General features: G+C 46.2%; 1 pseudogene; it reads left to right on the forward strand.

Moving 5' to 3' along the window:
* Positions 1–2,944: 2,944 nt before the first annotated feature.
* On the forward strand, positions 2,945–26,914 carry LOC138847536 (SMC5-SMC6 complex localization factor protein 2-like; annotated as a pseudogene).

A 26,914-nucleotide genomic window follows, 5' to 3' on the forward strand; every position in this document is an offset into this window, starting at 1 on the left:
TCAGCCGGATCCACATGCCTTAAGGGCTGATTCTGAGGCCAGAGTGCTGTTTAGGACATCTGCCATTCTATGAGTCTGCTGTGTATCTTGCTTCCCATGTTGGATCGTTCTCTCCCTTTTTTATTCTATCGGTTAGTATTTGCAGACACTAGTCTTGTTTATGTGCTCCCTTTGGCTCTTAGTCCTATCATTATGATCAATTGTGAACAGAAATTGATCACTGGGACTAGTGAGATGGCATTGGTACATGCCACCTTGATGGGATTGAATTGGAATTCCCTGGCATGTTTCTAACTCTACCATTTGGGGGAAGTTCGATTGAGCATGTCCTAAATTGTACATCTCTTCCCTCTCTTATTCCCACTCTTATATTTAACAGGGATCACTTTTCTGTTAAATTTAAATACCTAAGAATAATTGTGTGTTAATTAAAGAGTTCAACCAATAGTATTAATTAGAACAAACAAAAAAATACTAAGAGGGATAACGTATTAAGTTGTTCATCAATAGTCAGGGCAAGGGCTGATCAAGTCACCGTTTCTCATAGTGTTCATTTCACTTTAACAGGTTTCCTTTCTGGTGCTTGGTTAGTTCCCTTTAGGACTGGCTTATTTCCCTCAGCATAATGTTTTCCAGATTCCTCCAATTTGTTCCAAATGACTGATTTCATTTTTATTTTTGCTGCTGTATAGTATTCTATAGAGTACATGTCCCATAATTTCTTTATCCAGTCTACTGTTGATGGGCATTTGGGTTGGTTCCAGCTCTTAGCTATTGTGAACTGAGCTGCAATAAACATTAAGGTGCAGACAGCTTGTTTGTTTGCCAATTTAATTTCCTCTGGGTAAATTCCAAGGAGTGGGATGGCTGGGTTGTATGGTAGGCATATATTCAGCTTTCTGAGGAATCTCCAAACTGACTTCCATAGTGGCTTTACCAGTTTGCATTCCTACCAACAGTGGGTTAGTGTCCCTTTTTCCCCACATCCTCTCCAGCATCTGTTGTTGGTAGATTTCTGAATGGGAGCCATTCTAACCGGGGTGAGGTGAAACCTCATTGTGGTTTTGATTTGCATTTCCCTGATTGCTAGTGATCTTGAACATTTTTTTATGTGCCTGTTGGCCATTTCAATTTCCTCTTTTGAAAAATGTCTGTTGAGGTCCTTGGCCCATCTCTTAAGTGGGTTGTTTGTTTTGATCTTGTGGAGTTTCTTGATCTCTTTGTAGATTCTGGTTATTAATCCTTTATCTGTAACATAGTTTGCAAATATTTTTGCCATTCTGTCGGTTGCCTCTTCCCTCTCCTGACTGTTTCTTTTGCAGTACAGAAACTTCTCAATTTGATGCAATCCCAATTGTTAATTTTGGCTTTGACTGCCTGCGTCTCCAGGGTCTTTTCTATGAAGTCTTTGCCGGTGCCAATATCTTGCAAGGTTTCTCCAATGTTCTCTAATAATTTGATGGTGTTGGTTCGTACATTTAGGTCTTCAATCCACGTTGTGTAAAGTGTAAGGTAGAGGTCTTGCTTCATGCTTCTGCATATGGAAATCCAGTTTTCCCAGCACCATTTATTGAATAGACTGTACCAATGTCATCTCACTTGTCCGGTGATCAATTTCTGTTCACAATTGATCATAATGATAGGACTAAGAGCCAAAGGGAGCACATAAACAAGACTAGTATCTGCAAATACTAGCTGATAGAATAAAAAAGGGAGAGAACGATCCAACATGGGAAGCGAGATACACAGCAGACTCATAGAATGGCAGATGTCCTAAACAGCACTCTGGCCTCAGAATCAGCCCGTAAGGCACGCGGATCCGGCTGAAAAGCCCATGAGAGTATTACAGGCATGGAAAGCCAAAACACTCTGGCAAAAACAAACAAACAAACAAACAAACAAAAAAACAACCACCAAACCCTACATGAAAGATCTCTGCAAGTGAGATCCCAATGAAAAGAACAGGTCATCAAAGAAGGAGGTACCTTTCTCTGAAGGGAGGAGAGAACTTCCACTTTGACTACGACCTTGTCTACATATGATCAGAGTTGGTGTACTCAAAAGGCTTCCATAGCCTTGGCGACTCATGACAAGAACCTAGGGTGATTACTGATGCCATAAACAAGAGTGTCAATTTGTTAAGTCAACAACAGGAGTCACTGTGCACTTACTCCTCATGTAGGATCTCTGTCCTTAATGTGCTGTACATTGAGATTTAATGCTATAACTAGTACTCAAACAGTATTTTTCACTTTGTGTTTCTGTGTGGGAGCAAACTGTTGAAATCTTTACCTAATATATGCTAAACTGATCTTCTGTATATAAAGAGAATTGAAAATGAATCTTGATGTGAATGGAAGGGGGAGGGAGAGGGAAAAGGGAAGGTTGTGGGCAGGAGGGAAGTTATGGGGGGGGGGAAGCCATTGTAATCCATAAGCTGTACTTTGGAAATTTATATTCATTAAATAAAAGTTAAAAATAATTATATATAAATATTTTTCTTCTTAATGCCTCAGGCATGTGCCTGGTTTACAAATTACATGATCTAACAATGCATACAATACACATTTGCTTGTAACTTTTTTTAACGTAAGAGATAGCCTGAACATCTGTCCATGTCAATCTTTTTAAACATTAGCTGCCTGGCAGGTGTGGGCTCCTTTCCAGAGATTAACAGAGTCTTTCAAATGCTAGTGCCTGTGGCCAAGTGTCAGGATAATGGAGGCATTTCCTTGGCCTGAATACAGGGGTGTCATAAGCATGGTAAGGAGGCTTTCTCCAGGTCCAGAATTGATTTCACAAGCAACTGAACTGTCTTCAAACCTTTATGGACACAGGTGAGATATGAATTAACTTGATTCACAGGCAGTTCCACTCAGGAGGAGTCAAAGGTATTATAGAGGCTGGTGTGGTGCCGCTTGCAATGTCAGCATCTCATATGGGAGCCCTGGTTCAAATCTCTGATGCTCTGCTTCCAATCCAGCTTGCTGCTAATGCATCTGATGGGGTTCTAGGTTTTTAGCTTCTGGCTGGACCAGCTCCACCTGTTGGGGTCATCCAGAGAATGAACCAGTGGATGGAAGATCTCTCTGTTTTTCCCTCTTTGTCACTCGGAGTCACTTCCAAAGAAAGGACCGCCATGAAGAGAGAAGGGGGCGCCACCCACTTCTGCTCTGACAGCTTCTCTGAGTCCCAGCAGCAAGACGGCAACCACACACCCATCTTCTCCAGCCACAGCTCATGCCACTGTCATTAGTGGCGCCGACATGACAAGGCGCTGCATGCCCGCTAGACCAGGTTTCCCCTCATCCCTAGTCCCGGGGGTCGTTGCCCCTGCGCTGCCATCTGAGACCCGGTAGTATGGCCCCTGCTGCAGCAGGAAAAAGACCAGAGAGTCCTGGGGACAGGTATCATGCAGAGGGCTTGAGAAGGGGCCGGGTCGCTGGGGCAAGGGTAGGAGGGGAAGACTGCACTAAACTTTTTTTTTTGTTTGTTTGTTTAAAAGGCAGAGTTACAGAGAGAAAGGGAGAGACAGACAGAGATCTTCCATCTGTTGGTTCACTCCCCTAATGGCAGTATCAGACAAGGCTGGGTCAGACCGAAGCCAGGAGCTTCATCTAGGTCTCCCACATGGGTACAGGGGCCCAAACACTTGGGCCATCTTCTGCTGCTTTCTCAGGCCATTAGCAGGTGGCTGGATTGGAAGTGGAGCAATCGCGTTCTGAACTGGTGCCCAAATGGGATGTTGGTGTCCTAGGCAGTGGCTTCACCTGTTACACCACAACGCCGGCCCCAAAAATATACTTTAAAAAAAGTATTTGTTCATTTGAAAAGCAGAGTGACACACACACACACACAGAGAGAGAGAGAGAGAGAGAGAGAGAGAATCTTCCATACAGAGAGAGAGAAATCTTCCATTCACTATTTCGCTCCCCAGCATCCAAGGCTGAAGCAAGTAGAAGCCAGGAGCCAGGGATTCCACCTGGGTCTCCCACAGCATGGCAGGAAACCAAGTATTTGTGCCATCATCTGCTGCCCCCTAGGTGCTGAGAATTTGAGTGCCACCAGCAGATATCCTGTTTAATCAATAACTTAATGCCCACATCCCTTTCATGAGAATTATGTGATTGTTCATTTCTGCTTCCCCTGGTGTCAGGCCAGCATTTGCCCTCCTCTTTACTGGACCTCACCCAATCCTCCTTCCAGATCTGGAGAATGGGAACATAGGGCAGAAAGCAAGGAAATCACATGAATAGGACTCAAAGGATGCCTCATCCTGCTTCATATGCACTACCCATTGAATGAAAATAAAGTATTATTCCAATCATCTAGTGAATGTCTCTCCTGGGAAGTTACAGGCAGTGGAAAATGAACACTGAAAACTATTCATTCAATTACTGCTTAAACTGAAGTAGAGAACTTCCATTCCCCACCAGAACTCCTAGATGTACAATCCTCTTCAATTCTAACCATACTATAGAAGTACTTTAGGCACCACGGTGACCATACTATTGGCTTAGGCTGATATAGACCACAAAGGTTGCCAGTGATCACCTTTTAGTGCCTAATCTAGCCAGTACTACAAGCAGCAGTGCGGTTGAGGCTGAATCTAGGAAGTATGGGAGGTACAGAGACATGTAAAATAGCAGGCTCAGATCTGAGGCTTGGTTATATTGTTCAGTTCCTCTATGAAACAGGCATCCAAGGCCTCAGGAAGAATTTATTGCCAGTTTATGAAGATTCTAACGAAATGACACCAAATCCACCTTCTGCCACAAATGAATCATTTTTGTTTTTGTAATGGCAATCTATTCAATTGCCTCTGCTCCAGCTCATTGCAAAACTCCAGTGTGTGGATACAATATCACATTCACTGTTGGAGTTTCTCTTCTGCTTCCCTGCAAATCTCTCTCTCTCTCTCTCTCTCGCTCTCGCTCTCGCTCTCTCTCTCTCTCTCTCTCTCTTTCTCTCTCTCTCTTTCTGCCTCTCCTTCTAATTCTGTGTAACTCTGACTTTTAAATAAATAAATAAATCTTAAAAAAATAAGCTACATCAAAAGACAGTGATATTAGGTGAAATCATCAAGGTTAAAGGACTTGTAAGTGACACAGGCCAGTCCAAACAGGTCTAATACAATGCATGTTCTGCTACATCTTACATCTGCTTTCATATACACTGAGGGCTGGACTTTGCTGGATACAATGCAGCTGCTAATCCTGCTTTACCAATGGCACATATTGTCTCATCCCAGAATTTATTCACCAGGTGCACCCAATCCTATTTCACAAACTCTAGAAAGAATTGAATTATAGCAAACACTATGGGCTCAAGACATTTTCCCTCAATGGAATCATAGCCTGAGGTTCTGTTAAAGAAACATTTAAGTCTTATAGTCAAACAGGTATAAGCATTCACTTACTTCTTAAGAGTTGAGAACACAAGTGAAGCCATTTCCATCACGTATTCCTTCAACACACATTGATTAAATGCTACTCACACACTGCCTGAAATACTTTCTTAGGCAAAATATGTGTTTACTGTGTGAAGTTTTTCATTTAGACTCATTTAATCTGCACAAAACTATGAGGGCAATTAAGTCCACTTTACATAAGAGAAAACAGGCTGAGAGAGGTGAAGTGACTTCCACAAGCTAATATCTTGAAAGACAACAAAAAGAGCCTCCCTCAGAGGAGTAAAAAATGGACTTTTGGACAAACCAAGACAAGCACCAGCGAGGAAGATGCCTGTGAGCAGGCAGATGGAATTTTGGTGGTTGGAGAAGGAAGGGAAGGGGCTGGACAGGCAGCCAGAGGAACCAGTGAGCAAAGCAAGGAGTGGGTACAGTCCAGAGTGTGCTCTGGAAGGGTCAAAACAAATAAAGCACACACAGGTACCCTGGAGCCTAAAAACCTGGAATGAAACTGCACTGCTCCACCTCCTCCCCACTCCCCACTCCCCACTCCCCACTTCCCTACACTAGTCTCTAAAGCCCTCCTTCAATGGTCACCCTTAAAAGGCCTTTCTGCCTCTCCATCCCCATGGCAACAGCCTTAAGGCTCACTTTCATCCCCCTGGCTTCTCATTCTAATTGCTTCCTATGTGGTCACCAGGAGAAAGCCTGCTGCTCTGTGAGGCTACACAAATGCAGGTCTGATCCTGTCACTGCCCTGCCAAATAACCCCGTGAATATACATCTTCAAGGCTCTGCACCTCTTGCGTTCCCATCTCATCCCATCCCCCTGTACTTGGGCCTTCAGAAGATTTTGCAGGTCCTAGATAGGCCCAGTTAACTGGTATACACATAAACTTCTGAAGACAGGGCGAGTGAGTGAATACGCTGCGTAAAGCAGTGCAGAAAACAGCGCTGGGGCAGCGGATTCCTGGCAGGAACACACTCTCCACCCATCTCCCACCCCACCCCCTCCACCTAGCTGGCCTTCCTTGAGGGGAGTAGAATCAACACTCACGACCTAATCATAGAATCCTAAATTTGGTTGTCATTCCTTTCCCCTTGCTCACTCTCCTCCTCGCCAACTCCTGTCTTACACTCAGCTTCTCTCCTCTGCCTCTCTCTGTCCATGGATGTTGGAAAATGTGGATGGCCCTACTTCCTCTGCAGGAGTCAGAAAGGATGTGCCAGAAAGTGCAGCTGGGTGAGCCCTGCAAATCTCTCTGACTAGAGTTCGGAAGGAAGGAATTCAGTAGGGCCAGAAGCTGGCGTGGCAAATGAGGTAGCTACTGCATGGTCGGTATCCATGTAGTGGGCTAACTGTGGCATTTTTTTTTGCCTGTGGCAGGGACAGTCAGCAGCCGGAGAGACGACTATACCAGCATCAGCCTCAGCGGTGGAGGTAGCCATGCAGCAGAGATAGGGAAGGTAGAGGGGTAGAGGCCGCAGTAGGGAAAGTAGGGATAGTAATGATAGAGGTGGCAGTGACAGTAATAGGAGCACTATCAGCTGAAGAGACAAGTTTCTGAGACTGCTTTATAGCACTTTACTCCCTCCCCTCTTCCAGGCTGCTTATATCTTTGTCTATCCAGCTCTGAGTTGCCTGCAGGACTTCCCCAATCTCCTACTCCAAGATTGGCTGGATACCAGCAACATTTACAGAATAGTAAGCCTCATAAAAGAGAATTGAGGTTCCTGCAGTAATATACTGGTCCTGATGGCTTCACAAGGCCCAGGGACAATCCAGAACCTTCAGGGTTTCCCTTAGACCAAGCACTTTGGGGATGTTAGACAACTTGGAGACCCTGATTCCCTATTCATTTTGCCCCAATGCCTTGAGGGGCACTAGCTGGGGTTCTAACACTTTCTGGAGGTTGAATTCTCACAAGGATTGAATACCACCTCCTGGAGTGGCCCAGCCATCTGGAGGGTCCCCACAACTTGGCACAGACCAACTGCTTGGGGAACCCCAACCTCCTGGCTGGACCCAACCACCCAGCAAGATCCAAGCACCTCACTGGGCATGAGCATTTGGAGAGGCCTGAGTACTTGGTGGTGCCCTAATTATTCAGAAATACAGAGTAACCGGAGAGTCCCCAGCACCTGGCAGGTTCCCAACAACTTCAAGGCCCAAGCACCTGACTGAGTGTAAGCAATTAACAGGGCCCTACCACCCCTAGAGGCTGTGGCAATCAATCAGAGCACATCTGAGGCTACTAGTGTCATGTGGCTCTCAAGCCCCTCCTGGGGACCAATTACTTTAATAAGTTTCAGGAACTCCCGAGGCTGCAGCAGTTCTTGTAGATGGAATAATTCTCATGATTGGAGTACCTCTCAGGGCCAGAGCCCTCCTAGGAGCCCCAGTGTCCCTGAGATTCCTAGTGTTTCATAAGGCTTTGGCATGCCAAAGGCCCCAAACAATTCTGGCGCCTGAGCGTTTTGGAGCCCTCAGTTGCTTAACAAGGCCTTGGGATTCCACAAGTAGTTCCTGTGGTCTAAACACATCCACAGGCTTCAGAACCTCAAGGGACCCAAGTGTTTCCATTAATCCATGTATATTAAGTGACCCCAGCACCTTGGACGTTAGCAATACCTCTGAGATCCCAAGAACCTTGAAAACTCAAATTAACTCATGATTCCAACACCTTGAACAGACCCAGTACCTCAGAATCCATGAGTATATCTGAGGTCCCAAGAAAATTAAAGGTCCCAAGCATTTTGAGGCCCCCAGAAACTCAAAGACACAAGAATCTCTGAGGCTCAAAGCAAAAGTGCCTACATCACTTCTGAATTCTTCAGTACTTGGAAGGTCCTGAGAACCTTGAATGTTCCAGGCACCTTAGAGACAGTGAGTACCCCAAAGAAACTAAGCATCTCAAAAGCCCTGAGTACTGGGACCTGTACTGTGGTGTAGTAGGTTAACCCTCTACTTGCAGTGCTAGCATTGCATATGGGCACTGGTTTGTGTTCTGAGTGCTCCACTTCTAATCCAGCTTCCTGCTAATTAGCCAGGGAAAGTAGCAGAAAGTAGCAGAAGATGGCCCAAGTACTTGGGCACCTGCACCCATGTGGGAGACCTGGGAAATCCTGGCTCCTGGCTTTGGATCAGCTCAGCTTTGGCCTTTTGAGCTATTTGGGGAGTGAACCAGAGGATGAAATACTTTCCTATTTGTCTATAATTCTACCTTCCAAATAAATAAATTAAATCTTTCAAAAAAAAAAGTCTAAGTACTTCAAATTCCCCTATCACATTAGAAGCACCAAGGACCTCTTGGGCCCTCACCACTTTAAAGACTTTCAGTACCTCAGAGCCCTCAAGCATGTCAACAGTCCAAAAAACCTTGGGGGTTCCAAGTATCTTCAAATCTCCCAACATCTTGAATACCATGATCATGTCTGAAGCTTCAAGTACTTCCAAGGTGTCTGGAATCTCAGAGAAACCTAAGATTTCAGAGATCCCCAGCACCTCAGAGGCCCAAAATATTACTCAGAAACAAAGAATTTCTAAAGCTTGGAGTTCTTCAAGGGCTCAGAAAAACTCAAGGTCCCCTAGCACCATCAAATGTGAGAAAAGATTCAAAAAAGTCCTAACTGTGATGTTAGGCATCATTTTCATGGTGGGTATATGTGCTAAAGACAGCCTTATATAACATATAGGCCGGCGCCATGGCTCACTAGGCTAATCCTCCGCCTGTGGCACCGGCATCATAGGTTCTAGTCCCAGTTGGGGTGCCGGATTCTGTCCCGGTTGCTCCTCTTCCAGTCCAGCTCTCTGCTGTGGCCGGGAAGACAGTGGAGGATGGTCCAAGTCCTTGGGCTCTGCACCTACATGGGAGACCAGGAAGAAGCATCTGGCTTCTGGCTTTGGATCGGTGCAGTGCTCCGGCCAAGGCGGCCATCTTGGGGGTGAATCAATGGAAAAAGGAAGACCTTTCTCTCTGTGTCTCTCTTTCTCACTGTCTAACTCTTCCTGTCAAAAAAAAAAAGATATTCTATATACTTTAGGGGTGATGCTGAAAAAGAAGTACAGGGTATTTGGGAACCCAAAGAAGGAAATCACCCAAGAGTTTGTATATCATGGGTACCTGGAGTATAAACCTGTGAACCATAGCAATCTACAGGAGTATACATTCTTCTGGGGACCTAGAGCCAACCAAGAAAATAGCAAGTCTATAACATAGACCACTGGGACTGGTCATCACAATACAGAAATGCTGTGAAACAGGTAGAGACCAAAACCAGAGTCAAAACCAAAGCACTGACTAATGTGTGAATATAAGCCCTTGCCAAAATTTGAGCCACTGCTGGTACCTGTGCAACTTCCAGTTCCATTTTCTCTATAACTTCAAATGCTGCCACCAGTGACACATCTTACTGCTAACGAAGGATAAATCATTGTCATCACTTGGTAAGGTGATACAAGAAGTGCCAAAAAAGCAGTGAGTATTAACTGATTTAAAAGAAGAAAGAAGAGGAGAAGAAAACAAAGTATTGAGTATTGGTGTTTTTGCTTGTATTGGTGACTTTAGGATTTAGGCATTATTTGAATATTCTGGCAGCATTTAACACCTTAATTGCTGGAAATTCACACTTTCTGTTCATTAATATGATAGTATCTCAGCCTATGTTTTTGTTTTGAAAAATATTTATTTTCCTATTATGGTAGTGAGTCTCCAAAGCATTTGAACTGATTTAAAAAATTACGAACCATTTCATTATATTCTATACTATGAATAAATTTAGTAAAACAGCTGGGTTTTAAGTGAAAAAATGTGAAATAAAAAACATCACTGCTGTGTGATCCTTTTGTATTCTTTGTAATGTATAAAAAAGGTTGATGTTTTCCATGATTTTGCTTTGTTCCTTTAGAATATACAGAAAAATAAATCCATAATGCATTGCATCCCTTATTCATATATTGACAATCTGTTACATGAGGTACCAGATTAAGTTCTGGAGGTACACCCTACTTAAGGCACAATTACAAATAATGATCTACATCGTGTGAGCAATAAAAGACATGTAAAACAGCAGTCCAGTAAGTGTCTAAGAGGGAATCGAAGAAAATATGGAAAAGCTTATATTACATATTTTCAGGAAAGTAACAGTGAACAGGGTCCTTAAATGACCTGAAGGGAATTGAAATGGCATAAGAGGGTACAAAGAAAGTAAATTGTCTATCCTGTTGAATACTTAGCCCAGCTTAGCAGAGAGAGCATTGAAAAAAGGAAGGACACACCCATAGGATGTTGCACAAAAAGAAAATGCAGTTAATCTTTGTGGGAGTAGAAGGGCAGAGTGATGAGCTGAATGTAGGAAACAAAAAGATGACAAAAGATGGGACTGTCAGAAAATTGATGAGGTGCTAACAATCTGAGGTCAGAAAGTAATATCAGACACGAGGAGGAAGTAAATGAAGCAGCATGAATATTTGGTAATTAACATGGTCTTCACTGCACTAGTAAGGTTAGGTCAGGGGGAAAGTAGAGACCAAGAAATGTGGCAAGGGAAGAGGTCAGCGGGGCCAGAGCCTAAAAGAACAGGGGTTATGGATGACTTTGAAGAAATGATCACAAAAATATTTGCAACTAACAGTAACCCTGGATCAAAGGGAAGAAGGCCTCTAAAATTCCAGAGCTTCTAGGATCTTGAATGAAGCCAGAGAGAAGATGCTACCTGTGGCATATCTGAAGGCTAACCTTGCACATCTCTCAGGCACTCTGGCTTGTTACAGTATACACGTTGATTAGAGGGGGTGGTGTGCGTATGTGTTTGTGCGGGACACATAGCATTAGCATTCTCGCTACTGTTACTTACTCTCTCCCTCAACAGGAATAGAATGTCCAGGGGGCTCCCTGGCATGGTAGTCCATGGTGACTAAGTCCTATGGGATCAGGTTTTTTCCCACCCCTAGGGATTTCCACACTCTTACATCATGATAGCAAGGATCTCCATGCCCTTCTCCTCCACCCATCACTGGGGCTTCTGAGTCCTGCCGCTTACCAGGTAGCCCATCTGGAGATGTGGGAGCCATCCCACACATTCTCCTCAGCTATGGTTAAAGAATATGCATAAGCAGCTCGAAACACCCTAAGGGTAGCAGCACATTGACCACAAGAGCCAAACATCATAACTGAGATAACTGCCCCAGTAAGGAGCACTAAGGACAGGTGCTTAACACAGCCTTGTGGTTAGTGGCTGTCAATCACAAAAGTGGCCAAGCTACTTAGTTCCTTCCTTACCTGAGGTCTTGCCCTGCTTCCATCCATGTGCAAAGCAAAGTTACTGGGTACAGGGTAAGCTAGAAATGCCTCTGTGGCAAAGGCCTAGGGACCCACAGTCATCAGCCTGCAGGCCAAGTAGTCTTCCAACACAAGGAGTAACTAGGACCCCTCAGCAGCTCCAAATTCACTGAAGAAAATAACAAGGGCCTCCTACGATTCAGGTAGTGTGGTAGAAACCTGGGCTGCAGAAACCTCATGCCCTGCAGGGCACATACTTGTCCACGCCTTCTCCAGAGGTAGACAAGGAGGGAATCTGAGGTTGAGGTTACTGGGTGATGTTCCTGCCTAAAGTCACAGAGGTGGCAAAAGGACAGAATCTATGCAAGACCCCATGTCTTTTCCTGGTAAATGCAGAGTGCCTTCAGCACGTCTAGCCTCTCGCTTATTTGAGCCTGCCCAAGGGCTCCCAAGGGCTCTGTCTTCCGCAAAATCAGATGAAATCTTTGGGGGAGGTCTCTGTAAATACAACTGCAGCCTCCAATCCTTTTTGTGAGGATGCCAGGTGAAATCTTCCTCCTTTCTTTTACAGAGGGCGCTCACAGGAGTCAGCTGGCTTTAGAACAGCCAGCTGGAAAGTGCAGGAGCCACAGAGCCAGGTTGCTTGAGTACCTTGCTTGGCCCAGAGGCTGGCCCCATCCCCTCTCTGCCAGGGCAGAATAATTATCATACTTATCACCCATTTGACAAGAAGAGCCAGCCACCTGAGGGGAAGACTTAATATCCCTCCCAATCCAGTCTGAATCAATCCTGTCTTGGCTCAAGTGGAGGCTGGGAGGGAAAATATCCAGTTGCCTACTATGCTTTTTAGTGAGTGTGAATCAGGAAGCCTACTAGCAATGCCCCAGCCTACAGGGAGAAAGACAGGGAGTATACCTCCAGCTGCTCTGTGAAAGAGCTGACTGCAGGAATCCTGAAGGCTTGCTGCAGGCGGCTCCCCAGGGGACTGGGAAACAAAGGATCAGGTGACCTGCCCTAACTCCAGGAAGGAGAAATCCCAGAGCCAGGTTAATTCCCCTGTGGCCTGGAGGGGCAGTGTGCCCAACACATCCCTAGGACTGCAAGGAGTTAATCTGCTTTTGATTAGGTAAACACAGGGCGGGATTTCCTGTGGCTGTGAAAGGAATGACAGGGCTGAGGGAGAGGCAGAGAGTGGGGCTTCTGGAGGCTGGTGAGGGAAAGGGAATACTTCTTGTGACATTTGCATAATTTCTTTGATGTTGACCTGGAGCCACAAGGGGCACCAAGCTGTGTACCTCTGACACCTAAGCAGGCCCCACCCCAGCAGAGGTTCCACAAAGTGATCACAAAAGCTGCAGTTTTAGCTGCAAGGATGCCTAGGATGCTCAATGGAGTTCCTGGGTCCTAGAACACTCCATTCCTATAAAGGACTCAGCGGTAGAAAGCTCAAAACTCGCCAAGACTTAAGAAGATAGCAGCTGGCATTTGCTGAGTGCCTGAATTGCGCCATGCTCCTTGACGGCTGTTTTCATGCATTGCCTATAACTTTTGCAACACCTCTGCAAGGAAGATGCCACCAGGCCAAGTTTCCAGAGGAGGAAAGTCAGGGCCACTTCTCACAAGCCAGTTGCAAAGATCACCTGGCTGGTCAATGGTCTCTGTGCTTTTGTAACTAGGCCTAGTTGTGGGCCCAAGCCCACACTTCTATATGACAAGGACAGACTTCTGCACTGGGAAAACTGGGGCTCCATCCAACCTTGGGAAAACCCTCTGTGTCAAGCTCAACTCCAGTCTAGCATGATGATGATAACATGCTGGAATGGGGGAAGTAGATGTGCATGAAGAGTTGGATACCTACATACCCGTGGCCTCATTACTGTGCATCTGGTAGGCGTTGCATGTGTGGCATCAGTATTTCCCTCCAGGACAATTGTGTGTTTCCTATCACGACATATTCCTCAGAAACTTCACTGTGCTACACACTCTATCACTCCTGATACCCTAGGTCCTGGCCTTCCCTCAGGGGACCAAGCAAAACACAAGTTTCCAGGGCCTGTAACATTGCTCACTGATGCTGCTTCTACCTGAGCGAGTACCAGAGGCTGGCAGTCCTCTACCCTTTGTTAAAGCTTCATTTATCATTTATTTGAAGTGCAGAGCTACAGGGACAGGAGGAGAGACAAAGAGAGACATCGGCCATCCGCTGGCTCACTCCTCAAATGGCTGCAAGGGCCAGAGCTGGGCCAGGCACCAGTCAGGAGCCTGGAACTCCATCTATGTCTGCCACAAGAGTGGCAGGGGCCCAAACACTTTGTCCACCTTCCACTGCATTTCTCTGCACATGAACAGGGAGCTAGATTGGAAGTAAAGCATCCTGGACTTGAGCTGGTGCTCCTATGACAGGCCAGAGTCAAAGGTGATGGCTTAACCCCCTGTGCTACAACACCAGCGTACAACCTCTACCACTGAGCAGAGCAACTGGGTAAGAAACCAGGATTGAAAATTGCACGTATCTTGTGGCCAGCATCATGTGTTCAAGTCCCGGCTGCCCTACTTCTGATCCAGTTCCCAGCTAATGTGCCCAGGAAAGCAGTGGAAGGTTTCCCAAGTGCTTAGGCCTCTGCCACCCACGTGGGAAACCTGGATGGAGTTCCAAGCACCTGGGTTGGGCCTGGCCCAGCCCTGGCTATTGTTGGCACTTATTTATTATGGTCCACTATGTGTAAGTCATAGTTCCACTTACCCAGGATACGTAGGTGAGCAAATCACAAGCTGCCCGGCCCTGGTGCCTGGTATATACCATAGCAAGGAAAAATAAACTCATCATTTTAAAGATTTTTTATTTGAAAGACAGAGTAATATAGAGAGGGAGGAAGCAAGGGAGGGAAGGAGGGAGGGAGGGAGGGAGAGAGAGAGAGAGAAAGATTCTTCATCCACTGGTTGACTGTCCAAATGGCGGCAAAGGTAGGGACAGAGCAAGGGCCAAGCCATGAGGAGGATCACAGGACACCATCCAGATCTCCCACATGTGTCACAGGCAAGCAAGTACTTGGCCCTTCTGCTGCTGCTTTCCCAGTCGCATTAGCACGGAGCTGGGTCAGAAGTGGTTCAGGATGCCAATGGGTCTCAGGGGATGCCAGCATAGCAGGTGTTGGCTTAAAGTCCCTTGCCAAAATGATGGCCACAGAAAATCACAACTTCACCTTTTAAAATAACTGACTTTATGGTAAGGAAGGAGGAGGCACTCTTTTTTGTGGGGATGCTATGGATAATTAAGCTAACACAAAAGAGGGAGACACTGAATGAAAAACTGAAGTGGTAAGGAGTATGCCTTTGAAGACTGGGCAAGAGGGCAGAGGGAACTTATATAGTGGAGGGGAAGATCTTTCAAAAGGAGTGTCATATTAGTGGTCTCTGGATCGAGTAGATGTCAGCTAGGCATTCTGGCCCCTTGAGCTCCTCACGTTGTGGCCAGGCATCTGCCTGTTTGTTGAGGCTCCACATCTGTTGAGCATCTTTCATGAGATCCAGGAGCAGCACAGTGCCTCTTGCCCACATTTTATACTCCACACAACTGGTTAGGCCGGTTACATCATGATCCCCCTGTTACAAGGCAGAGATAAACTGCACAGAGATTAGATGGACTGGTCAAGGCCACTGAGCTAAAATCTGAAACAATGATGCTGTGGGCACAAGCAATCTGCCTCTCAAGGCCATCTTCTAACCACAAGCCCAGAGCTACTGGCAAGGCACAGTGTGGGACTGCTTTTGCTTCCCCAGTAGCAGTAAAAATCCTATTCACTAGACCACAGCAACTTGAAATGACAACACAGAAACCAAAGACAACCTCATGTCTGGGCAGCTGTCTCAGGTTCCCATATGACACTGCCGCTCCAGGACAGGAGCCCTGTTCTGAGTAGATGCTGCTAGGGTGGGCCTGCCTGAGATCTCAAACTCTTCTGAAGCCTGGCCCAACTCCAAATGGGACAGACACCCCAGCACCACAGACTGCCCCTCGGGCCACATTTTGAACTTCCTTGTTGCTTGAACACCTGTTGCCTGATCAAGCCAGCACAGTAGGAAAGCCCTAGGAATATGCACAACTCATACCAAGCTTAAAAGCCACATGCTGGACCCCCCCCCCCACACACATACACACATAGGTACTAATATACATGCGATCTCAAGGTCTTTTTTCTCAATAGGACTTTGTGCCTATGTCTTTTATAGGTGTGTGCATGAACGTGTGTGTGTGTGTGTGTGTGTGTGTGTGTGTGTGTGTGTTGGTTTCTATAGCATTTAATCATGGGCTTCAGGGTCCTGACCCACCCGCGAGCAAAATAACCTTTTTATTTTTCTGAGCCAGTTTGTAGGAGGTCACATTCCAGGACAAGAAAGGGAGAGAAGAGGAAGAGTAGCCTTTGGGCCACCAGTGTCCCAAATTTGGTGGGGAGCTTGTTTGATAGCTGACCTTCCCAAAGCAGATACCCACCTCATGTCCAATACAGTAGCCTCAACCCCTGAAGACCAACAAAGGCCTTTGTGTGAGACCTCCCCGCATTTCCATTTAGCATGTCCATCCTCTGTTTACCCTTCAAATACTGCTTCAGTTAAGATGAGTCAATGTCCCACCCCCCCCACCTCAGACTGGTTTCATAGAGCAACTCCTTCCTGCTGCAGTGACTACCACACAGCCTGCTGACTGGTCTGAGCTATTCCTGACCCAAGTCTTGCTGGGAACTGGAGAGCAGCCTCCAGGAGTGGGTTATAGGCACTTTTGAAGCCCTTCATTGTCATTGAAAATTTGATGTAAGCTGTGCAAGTTGAGTGGAGGCATGCTGTTCACAAACTCAGCGTGTCTGCTCACTCAGTAGTTTGGAAGCCTAGTCTAAGTCACCTAACCTGATCATCCTCAGTTGACACCTCCAAAAACATGAAGAATATCACCTGCCTTCTAAACATGGTGTCGAGCATAAATCAGTTGATTGTCACAAGTGCCTAGACATGTAGTTTTTAAGCTATCTCTGGGGGAAAATGACCCCTCTCCCAGCCACACATCAGTCACAGGTAGAGCCACACATTTTTATTTATTCATTTATTTGAAAGTCAGAGTTACACAGAGAGAGGAGAGAAAGAGAGAGAGAGAGAGAGAGAGAGAGAGGGAGGGAGGTCTTCCATCCGATGGTTCACTCCCCAATTGGCCGCAACAGCCTGAGCTGTGCTGATCCGAAGCCAGGAGCCAGGAGCTCCTACACGGGTGCAGGGGTGCAAGGACTTGGGCCATCTCGTACTGCTTTCTCAGGCCATAGCAGAGAGCTGGATCAGAAGTGGATCAGCCAGGTCTTGAACTGGCGCCCACATGGGATGCCAGCGCTTCAGGCCAGCGTGTCAACCCGCTGCGCCATAGTGCCGGCCCCGATCCACACATTTTTATAACACAGGAAAATGCATTAGTAGAAAGAAGACAGATGGCAAAGACAAACAAAACACATGCCATGATTTCTTTTTCACATCAGCACAACTCTCACCAAAACATTTGGATCTTCCTAAACACAAACCCTCAATTCCTGCACTTACTGCAGGTTAAGTGGCAAAGCTTTGCAAAGCACCACAAGTCCACAGATGGAATTCAGCAGCACTGCTCTGGCACACTGCCTGGCCCATCACAGGCATTCAATCAGTGATTGCTACTGCTACTGCACTGAAGTTATTACAAAATATGGTTCTTTCTTCAAAGAGCATACATAAAAAATATTGTAACTAAAGAGAACAAATTGCCAAAAGATGCCATGTCTGATGGTATGCAGAGTCTGGAGAGTCGTTTGCACAAAGAGCTGCACAGGATTTCCAAGAGCATACGCCAAGGTGCTCAAGACTTCCGCTGGGCCTTGGTGATGAGGAGAGGTCAAAGCTGACTTTGCTTTCGTTTGTATTTCATGATCGTAGGAAAGCTTCTCGATTGTGGTACAAATCTCTGCAAGCCCTGGAAGAAGGAAGAGGTTGGTACAAACGAAGCCTCTTCCCACAAACAGAAGGTTAACTCTGCTGACACCTGTGTTTGTGCTGTCAGTGCATCCCCAGGAGAGTGACAGTGACAATAGCAATAACTACGACACACAGGTACACATACATATTGTACTCAACATATATGTATATACACTTCCTGATACGCAGGCCCATATATTTGCAAAAATGTGTACACCGTGCAAACAATGATCGTGACTCAGAGCCTCTGCTTCTAGCTGCTGCTGACCCCATCAGCTCCATGGGCAAGGATTCTCATAGCTCTGTTACTGGCTATAAGGGACACAAGTTGCTAACAGGAACGCTTTGTGACTACAGTTGTCTGCAGGCAACAGGGCAGTACCCTGAGAGAGTCACAGTGCCACCTCCAAATGCACTGATGGCCCTTGAGATATTGACATTTTCCATAATCAGTTCACTGCCAGGACCCAGGTGTCAGAACTGAGCTGCATTCTCTGCGGAGGTATGTGGCGTGGTCCTGTCCAACACTGAAACCACTGGCGGAGTCTGCATCAGCACTCCCAAAGCACAGCACCATTCACAGGAACGCAGTCCCTCACCTCCTTCTCTACACTGATTGCCTCCTGCAAGTAAATCCGCAGTCTCCAACACAAGTTACCAGTAAGTCAGTGGTGCCGAAGCTTCGCAGAGGCTAATTAGATCCTCCCAACTGTCCTGGGAAGTCTGTCAACTCAGCCCCATTTTACACAGTAGAAAACTGCGTTCAGGGACATTTCTAACGCCAGATGACAGTGGGAGCTCAGAGGCATTGATCTGAGCAGCTGTGAGCTACATGCATGCACATTCAGTAGTGCAGTTCTCTCTCTTTGGGTGTCACTCTCACACACAAACCCTTGTACCCTGCCTGCTGCACATAGGTACAAATGAGTGGCCTAGGAGGAGCTGCTTAGGTGAGGAATGAAAGGTTATTCCAGCTGCCCTGCTGGGCGCACTCACCACTGTTCAGAGGGTCTGGCTGCTCCAAATGCTGATCTTTCCTGCCCTACTTATGGAGGAAACTCCACACTCCTTAGGTCACACCACACTCAATTTTTATTTTCCTCAAAAAAGAGTTTACTAAGGCCCAGAGGGGAAGAACAAGACCCTATGAACATCAGGATAGAAGTGCTCTTTGTCCCAAAGGCTTATCACCAAATTCAGTCCACATAATGCCATCAGACAGCAACCATCTCAGCCACCCCGACCCAGACCCTGACCCTCAGGTTGAATAAGTGGAAATTAGAACCACAGTCCAGCATGTCAGGGAAATGCTTGTCCTCAGAACCTGCTACTCTTTGGATCTCTGGAGGCACCAGCCTTCCCACTACTGACTTTTGCACTTGGCTACACCTCATATTGTTGTGCTCACCCCATGTGTGGCCACCCTTGGAGTCACTCTTCGCACCTCTGTCTGTGAGGCAGCTCACAGAGGCAGAGTCCTTGGGCAGTTCTAGCAGTTTCTTTTTGTTAAAGACTTGTTTGTTTATTTGAAAGATGTAGTTAGAGAGAGAGCAGGAGAGGCAGAGCTTCCATCCACTGGTTCACTCCCCAAATGGCCAAACGGCCCGACCTGGGCCAGGCCGAAGCCTGGAGCCAGGAACTCCATCCACGTCTCCCAGAGGAGTGTAGGGGCCCAAGGAAGATGGCTGGCTTCTTCCGCTTCTTTGGCACAGTAGCCGGGAGCTGCATTGGAAGAGGAGCAGCCAGGATACAAACCGGACCTTATACGCGATGCCGGTATTGCAAGCAGTAGATAAACCTGCTGTGTCATCACGCTGGCCCCAATTCTATGACTTTCAGCATCAAGCTGACATGCTTGCTCCAGGCTCCATCTCCTGGGAGCCTGTTTGACCACTCAGATTCCTATATGCTCCTCCACACCTGATGGCCTCCATGTCGCCCTCCTGTTTCCACAGGCCCTGTTCACATCCTCATCTCATGGGCCAAGAAATTCAATACAGTAATAGTCCCTTCCCTGGGTAGCTGAGAACTCTTCCTTGCCTCTGAAGCCATACAAGAACACATCAACCAGCACTTAACTGCGCTGGCACAAAGCCCCATACCCACGGATGACCACATCACGCATGTCCAGATGTGCAGAGGTGAGACATCGTCCCAATGCTCATTTTTGTGTGTGCTTGTAGGCCTGCAACCCCAGGCAGACACACACCCTGTACACAAATACAGTCATGTTGCCACTTACCATATGCACAGATATAAACAGGACACATAAACTCCAAATAGCCAAATACATTTGTCAGTGTACAGTCACCTTGTAGTCACAAGAGGCACAAAAAAGAACACGAATACGCACAAGGGAACACACGAGGATAGCGAATCTTTTGGAGCACTAAACAAGCCTATAGCAGAGCGATCTACATCCATGCACACATACCGAGCAAGTGGCACACAGCAAAGCACAGGAACGCTCTCTAAGACAAACACACACACACACATACGCCTATATGCACACATCACATATGCCTGTGTGCGTACACACACACACACATACATTGGCTCGTGTGCTCTGTTGGGGAGTGAAGTTAGGCCAGAGTTAACAGGATTCCAAGTCCTGAGCAGCAGCTACTAGGGGTGGGTTGCGTGCACAACTCCTTTGAGACAGGAGGCACCCAAGAATCCAGGTCCTGGTGCCCAGCATAGACAGCTTCAAGGGCCAGAGTCCTGTCCCTGGCTTCTCAGCTCCTCCTTTGCACTGCTCCCTGTTCCTTCTGTCTACTGTGAGGCCTCTCCCTCTGACACGAGCCTCGGGGAATGCTGCTGCAGAGGGAAAGCAGGCATTTCTATTGTTCTCTCCATCACTAGTCTCAGCAATCCCACCTCAGGAAGAAGACAAACCCCATGTGTGTGAGTGAGGGGAAGGAAGGAATACAAACAACATACATGGCTAGACAGGGAAGAGAAGATTAGCATGCAAGGCAGGAGCCATGTTTTGGGGAGGAAGGATAGGAGCGGAGAGGGGAAGCAGCAGATTCACACCACATAACCTGGAGTTGCAACAGTGAAGATTTCCTCAGAACTCTCAAAGGGATTCATTCCTTTTCTCCACCAAGCACTGTGAAACCTGACAGATTCCTCCAGAAACTCTCAACCCAGGGCAAGCTGGGATTTGATGTGAGGCGTGAAACCCATAAGTAACAAATACAGAGAGTGAAAGCTCCGGAAGAACATCAAACGCAGACTTGGTGATCCACAGCACTGGACACAGGCTTCTGGTCTTCAAGCACATGCTGCAAGCAGAGAAGAAAGGCCCCTCCCTGCCCTCACAATGAAGCCAATGCCCCAAAGCCCTGCCTCCATTCTGGGTGGACTCCCATAGGCCAGGGTATAGAACTACAGAGGCGGTGGATGGGTTTGGCCAGGTCGAACGTGTGGCCCTTGGTGGGCATTGAGCTTCAGTGCAGTAGGCCTAGCTTAGGATGCTTACAACCCTTATGGGAGAACAAGTCAGAGTCCTATTTAATTCACGTCTCACCCAATTTCTTGCTAATGTATCCAAGGATGACTGCAAAAGAAGCCCAAGGACCTTGCATACTGACACACAGTGGGACAACCGGATGGACTTCCAGGCTCCACAGGCTCCGGCCCTGCTCAGGCCCGGTTGTTGTGAGCATTTGGAAAGTTAACCAGCAGTTGGAGGATCTCTCTCTCTCTCTCTCTCTCTCTCTCTCCCTCACCTCTGTCTCCATCAGTCCCTTACCCTCTGTTATGCTGCATTTCTAATAAATACATACAGACATCCCACAAAAGTGTGGTCCAAAGATGAGAACCGTGAGACCCTGGTGCCTCTCCAGACCTCGCAAGGAGGGTGTGCATGAGTGATGAGATTAAGGAACACTAAGATCTAGAAGTAGAGGCCGGCGCCGCAGCTCACTTGGCTAATCCTCCGCCTGTGGCGCCAGCACCCCAGGTTCTAGTCCCGGTTGGGGCGCCGGATTCTGTCCTGGTTGCTCCTCTTCCAGTCTAGCTCTCTGCTGTGACCCGGGAAGGCAGTGGAGGATGGCCCAAGTGCTTGGGCCCTGCACCTGCGTGGGAGACCAGGAGGTAGCACCTGGCTCCTGGCTTCGGATTGGCGCAGCACGCCGGCCGTAGTGGCCCTTTGGGGGTGAACCAACGGAAAAGGAAGACCTTTCTCTCTGTCTCTCTCACACTGTCTAACTCTGCCTGTCCAAAAAAAAAAAATCTAGAAGTAGAATGGGAGGGGCCAGCACTGTGGCATAGTCAGTAACTCTGACTTTAAATAAGGTAAATAAATTTAACGATAAAAAAAGTAGAGATTTTTGGAAATTCTTCTGGAAGGTCAGTGTTAAGAACTGAATGTGGTGGCTGGAAATGTGGCATAGGATGTCAAGTGACCAATGGCAGCACTGGCATCCCAGAAAGGGCACCAATTCCAGTCCTGGTGCTCCACTTCGTTTCCAGCTCCATGCTAGTGTTGTTGGAATACAGCGGAAGATGCTTCAAGTCCTTGGGGCCCTGCACCCACGTGGGAGACCTGGATGAAGCTCCTTGTTCCTGGCTTCAGCCTGGCCCAGTCCTGGCCATTGTGGCCACAAGCATGCATGACAGCACACACGCACACACACACACACACACACACACATTCCTTCATGTGTTTTCCTATGGATTAGTGTCATGCACTTTCTCAGGCTTCATGGATTAAGACTGACTGTAACACTTACAACTCTACAAAAAAGTTCGGGATCTGGATCAGAAAGTCCCATGTTCATGCCTCCATCCACAGTGTGACCTCGGACAAAGCCTTTCAAATCTAGAGCCGCAGAACCCTTGACTGTGAAATGGTTCCAACGGTGGATCATAGCTGCTCCACAACACGGCTAGGATGATGAATGAGGTACAGTGTGTCCAACTGCTTTGTGATGTACAAAAGGCGATAAACAGAAAGCAGGATACTGCATGCATCAACACAAATGATGAGTGTGTACCCGAGGCTGGTCACATTCCTAAGAAGGTAGGATAAATGTTTGTCTGTTCTGTGTGATTTCCCTGGAAAATACAGCAGAGTCTGTAGACTGCGATCAGCACATAGATCTACACAGAGAGAATCTGCTTGATTGTACACTTTGTTCCCGGATGCATCTCAAAGACCTAGGAAAATACATTGTGCATATTACACAGTCAATAAATATAAAGTGTGTGAGTGAATGCATCTGTGTGAGCATTGAGTGGAAAAAACGCCATTGGTGTTGACTGTATTATTTTCAAGTGCTTGAGGTATCACAAAAAGAAATCAACTGACTACAACATATTACCTCCCTCCTTTTTAACTGAAAGATGCAGAATTAGTTTTTGAAAATAAAGACCGCTGAAGCCGGGGGCGAGGGGCACAATCAAATGAGTCATCAATCTAAGGCAATAATACGTCTAGAAAGTGCTATTCTAGAATCCACTGAAGTGGGTACTGGGTTCTCTCCTGATCCTGGTGGCGGGTTCCTCAGTGGAGAAGGAAGGTAAATCTCACATTCAGCTTGTGTTCATTGAGGATTCATTGTGTTCCACGTGTGTATTTGTGTTATTTGATTTCACTCTCACCAGAATCACAAATGATTGAGTCCACAAGCACAATCCCACGAGCTGTACCCGATGAGAAAACATGGTTTCACAGGGATTATTAGGCAGCTGATTCATGAAGTCCATATTTCATGATAGAATTGAAACCGGGTCTCTGAGATTGAAGAAGTTCGTGCTTTGCCAATTTAGCCTTTAACTGTCACTGCCTTGCACTCTCTGCGAGCTGGTACGAAATACTTGTATGGGACATAATGGTTTCTAGGTGAACTTTCAAGCCACTAGAGGGATAGAGACACCATAAGTGGAAAGGATGGCACATTCACACAGACTCTCTGCTATCATTCAGAACTTCAAAATTTAACATAGTACATGCTGTTGTGCAAATATACGGAAACTTGTTTTTAATTTTGGTAATTTACCCTGCTTTTCCATGACACACTCCTAATGGGAGCTAGAAGTGAGCAGAGAGAGATGAGTTACACAGTGTGCTAGCCTCTGAAATTTTAGGCCCTCCATTTCAAACTATTATTGAGCCAGCACTGATTTCTACTTCCACACCGCCCCCCCTTTTCCATCCATAACCTGTAGTCTGGGGATTGGGAGAAGGACTGTGACTTAAATGATACTATTCTTTGCAGTTCTGTGGTGCTCTCATTCTCAGTCTGCTGACATAGCTGTGCTATTCGCGCACCTGTTTCACTTTTTTTAAAGGAAATATGTGTACATTTGCTCGCTTGAAATGCAGAGCAGCAAGAGAGGGAGAGACAAGGAAAGAGGTCCTATATCCCCTGGTTCACTCCCCCAAAAGACCAAAGACTGAGGGCTGTGCCAAGCCAAAGCCAGGAGGCATGAATTCCATTCTTTCTCCCAGGTAGGTGGCAGTGAACTAAGGATTTTTTTCCTTATCCACTGTTTTCCAGGAGCATTAGCAGGAAGCTGATCAGAAGGAGAGCAGCTGGAAAATGTAGCAACACTCTCATATGTCACCTGCAGTGGTTAAACCTGATGTGCCACAAAGACCAGAAGATGGCTGTCTTTCTGAACTGTGGCTTCCCCCTAGATTTAGTTGAAGCCCAAATTAACTCCATGTGGTACCCACTGTTTCTTCAGCTGTAGCAGTGGTCTCATTATCATTTTTAATCAGACACATACTGAATTGAAAGAGGTCCCCCCAAACTTCACATCCACCAACAACCCTAGGAGGAGAACTTATTTCTAAACAGGGTCTTTGCAGGTATAATAATTAATACATGTGGTGCTGAGGGTTAACATACTGCTTGTGATGCCGACATCCAATATCTGAGTGCTGGCTGAGTTCCAGATACTCTGCTACACATCAAGCTTCCTTATAATGTGCCCAGGAAGGTAGCAAAAGATGGTCCAACTTCTTAGGTCATGATCACCCACATAAGAGACCTGCATGGAGTTCCAGGTCCTGGCTTTGGTCTGTGCTAGTGCTGCCTGTTGTTGACATCTCTGTGGTGAGCCAGAGAATGCAACAATATCAATTTCTCTCTCTCTCTCTCTCTCTCTCTCTCTCTCCCTCTCTCTTTCTCCTCCCCCTCCCCTCCCCCCATCTCCCTTTCCTCTTCCTCTCCCTCTCCATTTCCCATATTTGTAAGAAAAAACCAGGTTGTTTTACTCCCTTTGTCTAAGTGTCAGAGAAGTAATTCCCCTGTGTATTGTCATCCTCCTTCTCAAGAGGAAACACACACTTTCCCAAAGCCAATTGAAGGCCAGAAAATGTATTACAGAAGAATGACAAATGCTAATTTTTACTACTTCAAAATAGTATTCCCATCATACGTTTTTGCTTCTGAAAGTCCTCAACAGACAAAGCTTAAGGTGGTAAGACCATCAGTGTCACCATGCCGGGACTCTTTCCCCTGTACTGATCCCATGTAGCTAAGAAATGCCCAGGAGGAATCTCCCCGTTCTGGGATATAAAAGAAGAGACCGGGAACTCTCGAGGTGAAGATGACGGCTGCTACCCTCGGCTCCAGCTTCTCATGGTGTTCTCTGGAAAACCTGCTAAAAGATCTGCCTGAGGAGGGCCAAAAGGGCCCCTATTTCTGTGGAACTTAAAAATGAGGGTAACCGGGACTTCTTTTCCCAGAAGTGGGCAAAAAGACATCCCATTTAAGAATCTTCACCCTTGACTAAGGGAGAATCAGCTTTCCAAGGGATCCTGCCAAGGTTTAACACTTTTCTGACTTACTGGAGACCAGTAGACAAAGTAACTAGCTGAGAGAGTTCCCACAACAGGAATATATGTTTTAAGGTCAGACTATATTGCAAAGGTTTGGTCGGTAATTCTTACTAAGGAGATGTGGACTATGAACCCATTCTACACTGTCCATAAAAGCTAGGATATATATTGTATCTACTTATGTATCTATTTTTCATTGTAAACGTTTTATTCATGGGGACAACGTTGTAGCACAGTTTGTTAATCTGAGACCTGTGATGCCAGCACCCCATCTCCAAGTACTGGTTCTAGTTCTTGCTGCTCTACTTCTGATCCCTCTCCCTCCCAGAGTTACTGTAAACACAACAGAAGAGACAACCTAAGTCCTTGGGCTTCTGCCACCCATGTAGGAGACACGGAGGAAGTTTCGGGCTCCTGACATTTTTCTGCCCCCCACCTGAGTATGGAAGTGAGCGCTCTCTCGCTCGATCTCTCTCTCTCTCTCTCTCTCTCTCCCCTCCCTCTTTCTCATTCTGCCTTAAAATAAATAAATAAATAAATCTTTATAAAAGTTTTCCCCCATGAAAAATACTCAAATCAGTGTTTGTAATAGAAAAGTATAGGGGATTGTTTTCACGAAGTAACCCAGACTCAAACCTCCATAAGAAAAGACCAAGAAAACCGTGACTCCCATTAGCCCCCAATCAAACTTTTGAACCAGCACCCCTTCCTCTGATTCTGGCAAGGAATGCGACAGTTTCATTTTCTTCAACAAATAAATGGCACAAAAATCATGAGAAGAAGGAAGAAAATATCAAAAGACTCTGAGGGCCATAATATCATGTGGAGACTTCGTATTCTAGTTTGATGATATGGAACTTTAAAAATATTTTAGAAATGGGAAGGACATTATATTTTCCGTTGTAAGTCATTTTCTTGGGTACGGCGTTGCACAACTTTCATGTTGAAACCAACCCTTATCTATTGCATTGTATTTCTGGATAGAATGATTTGGTTTCTATACTTGGTTTCTCAGGACTCTAGAACCAAAAATTTAAAAAAAAGTGCGATGGAGGACTAATGAGACAAGATGAAGGGAGTTAATGATTGCTGAAGTTGATGACTCCTGAACTTAATGGGCACATGGAGTGCATTGTGCTACACTTTCTACTTTTATGTGTTTGAAATTTTCCATTACAAAAAGTTAAAAATGCAACATGAAATGCTTGGTTGAGTGAGGGTAATGTGGGGCAAGAGGGGGGAAATAGAAAAGATAAAAACAATTCTCTCTGTGGCAAGATAGCAAGCAAAACATGAAAAATGTCTGTGAACTCTCAGTCACATTCATGGGCATCATGTCATTTGTAGATTCTGACAGATATAAGCCATGCTGAAGCGACCAACACTGAAAATGTCCTTCAATATGAAACCGCATTGACTTGTGCACTAAAAGATCATTGA

The sequence above is a fragment of the Oryctolagus cuniculus genome, chromosome X, assembly GCF_051225735.1.
Source record: "Oryctolagus cuniculus isolate XC-2025 breed Fujian yellow rabbit chromosome X, ASM5122573v1, whole genome shotgun sequence".
Taxonomy (NCBI): Eukaryota; Metazoa; Chordata; class Mammalia; order Lagomorpha; family Leporidae; genus Oryctolagus; species Oryctolagus cuniculus.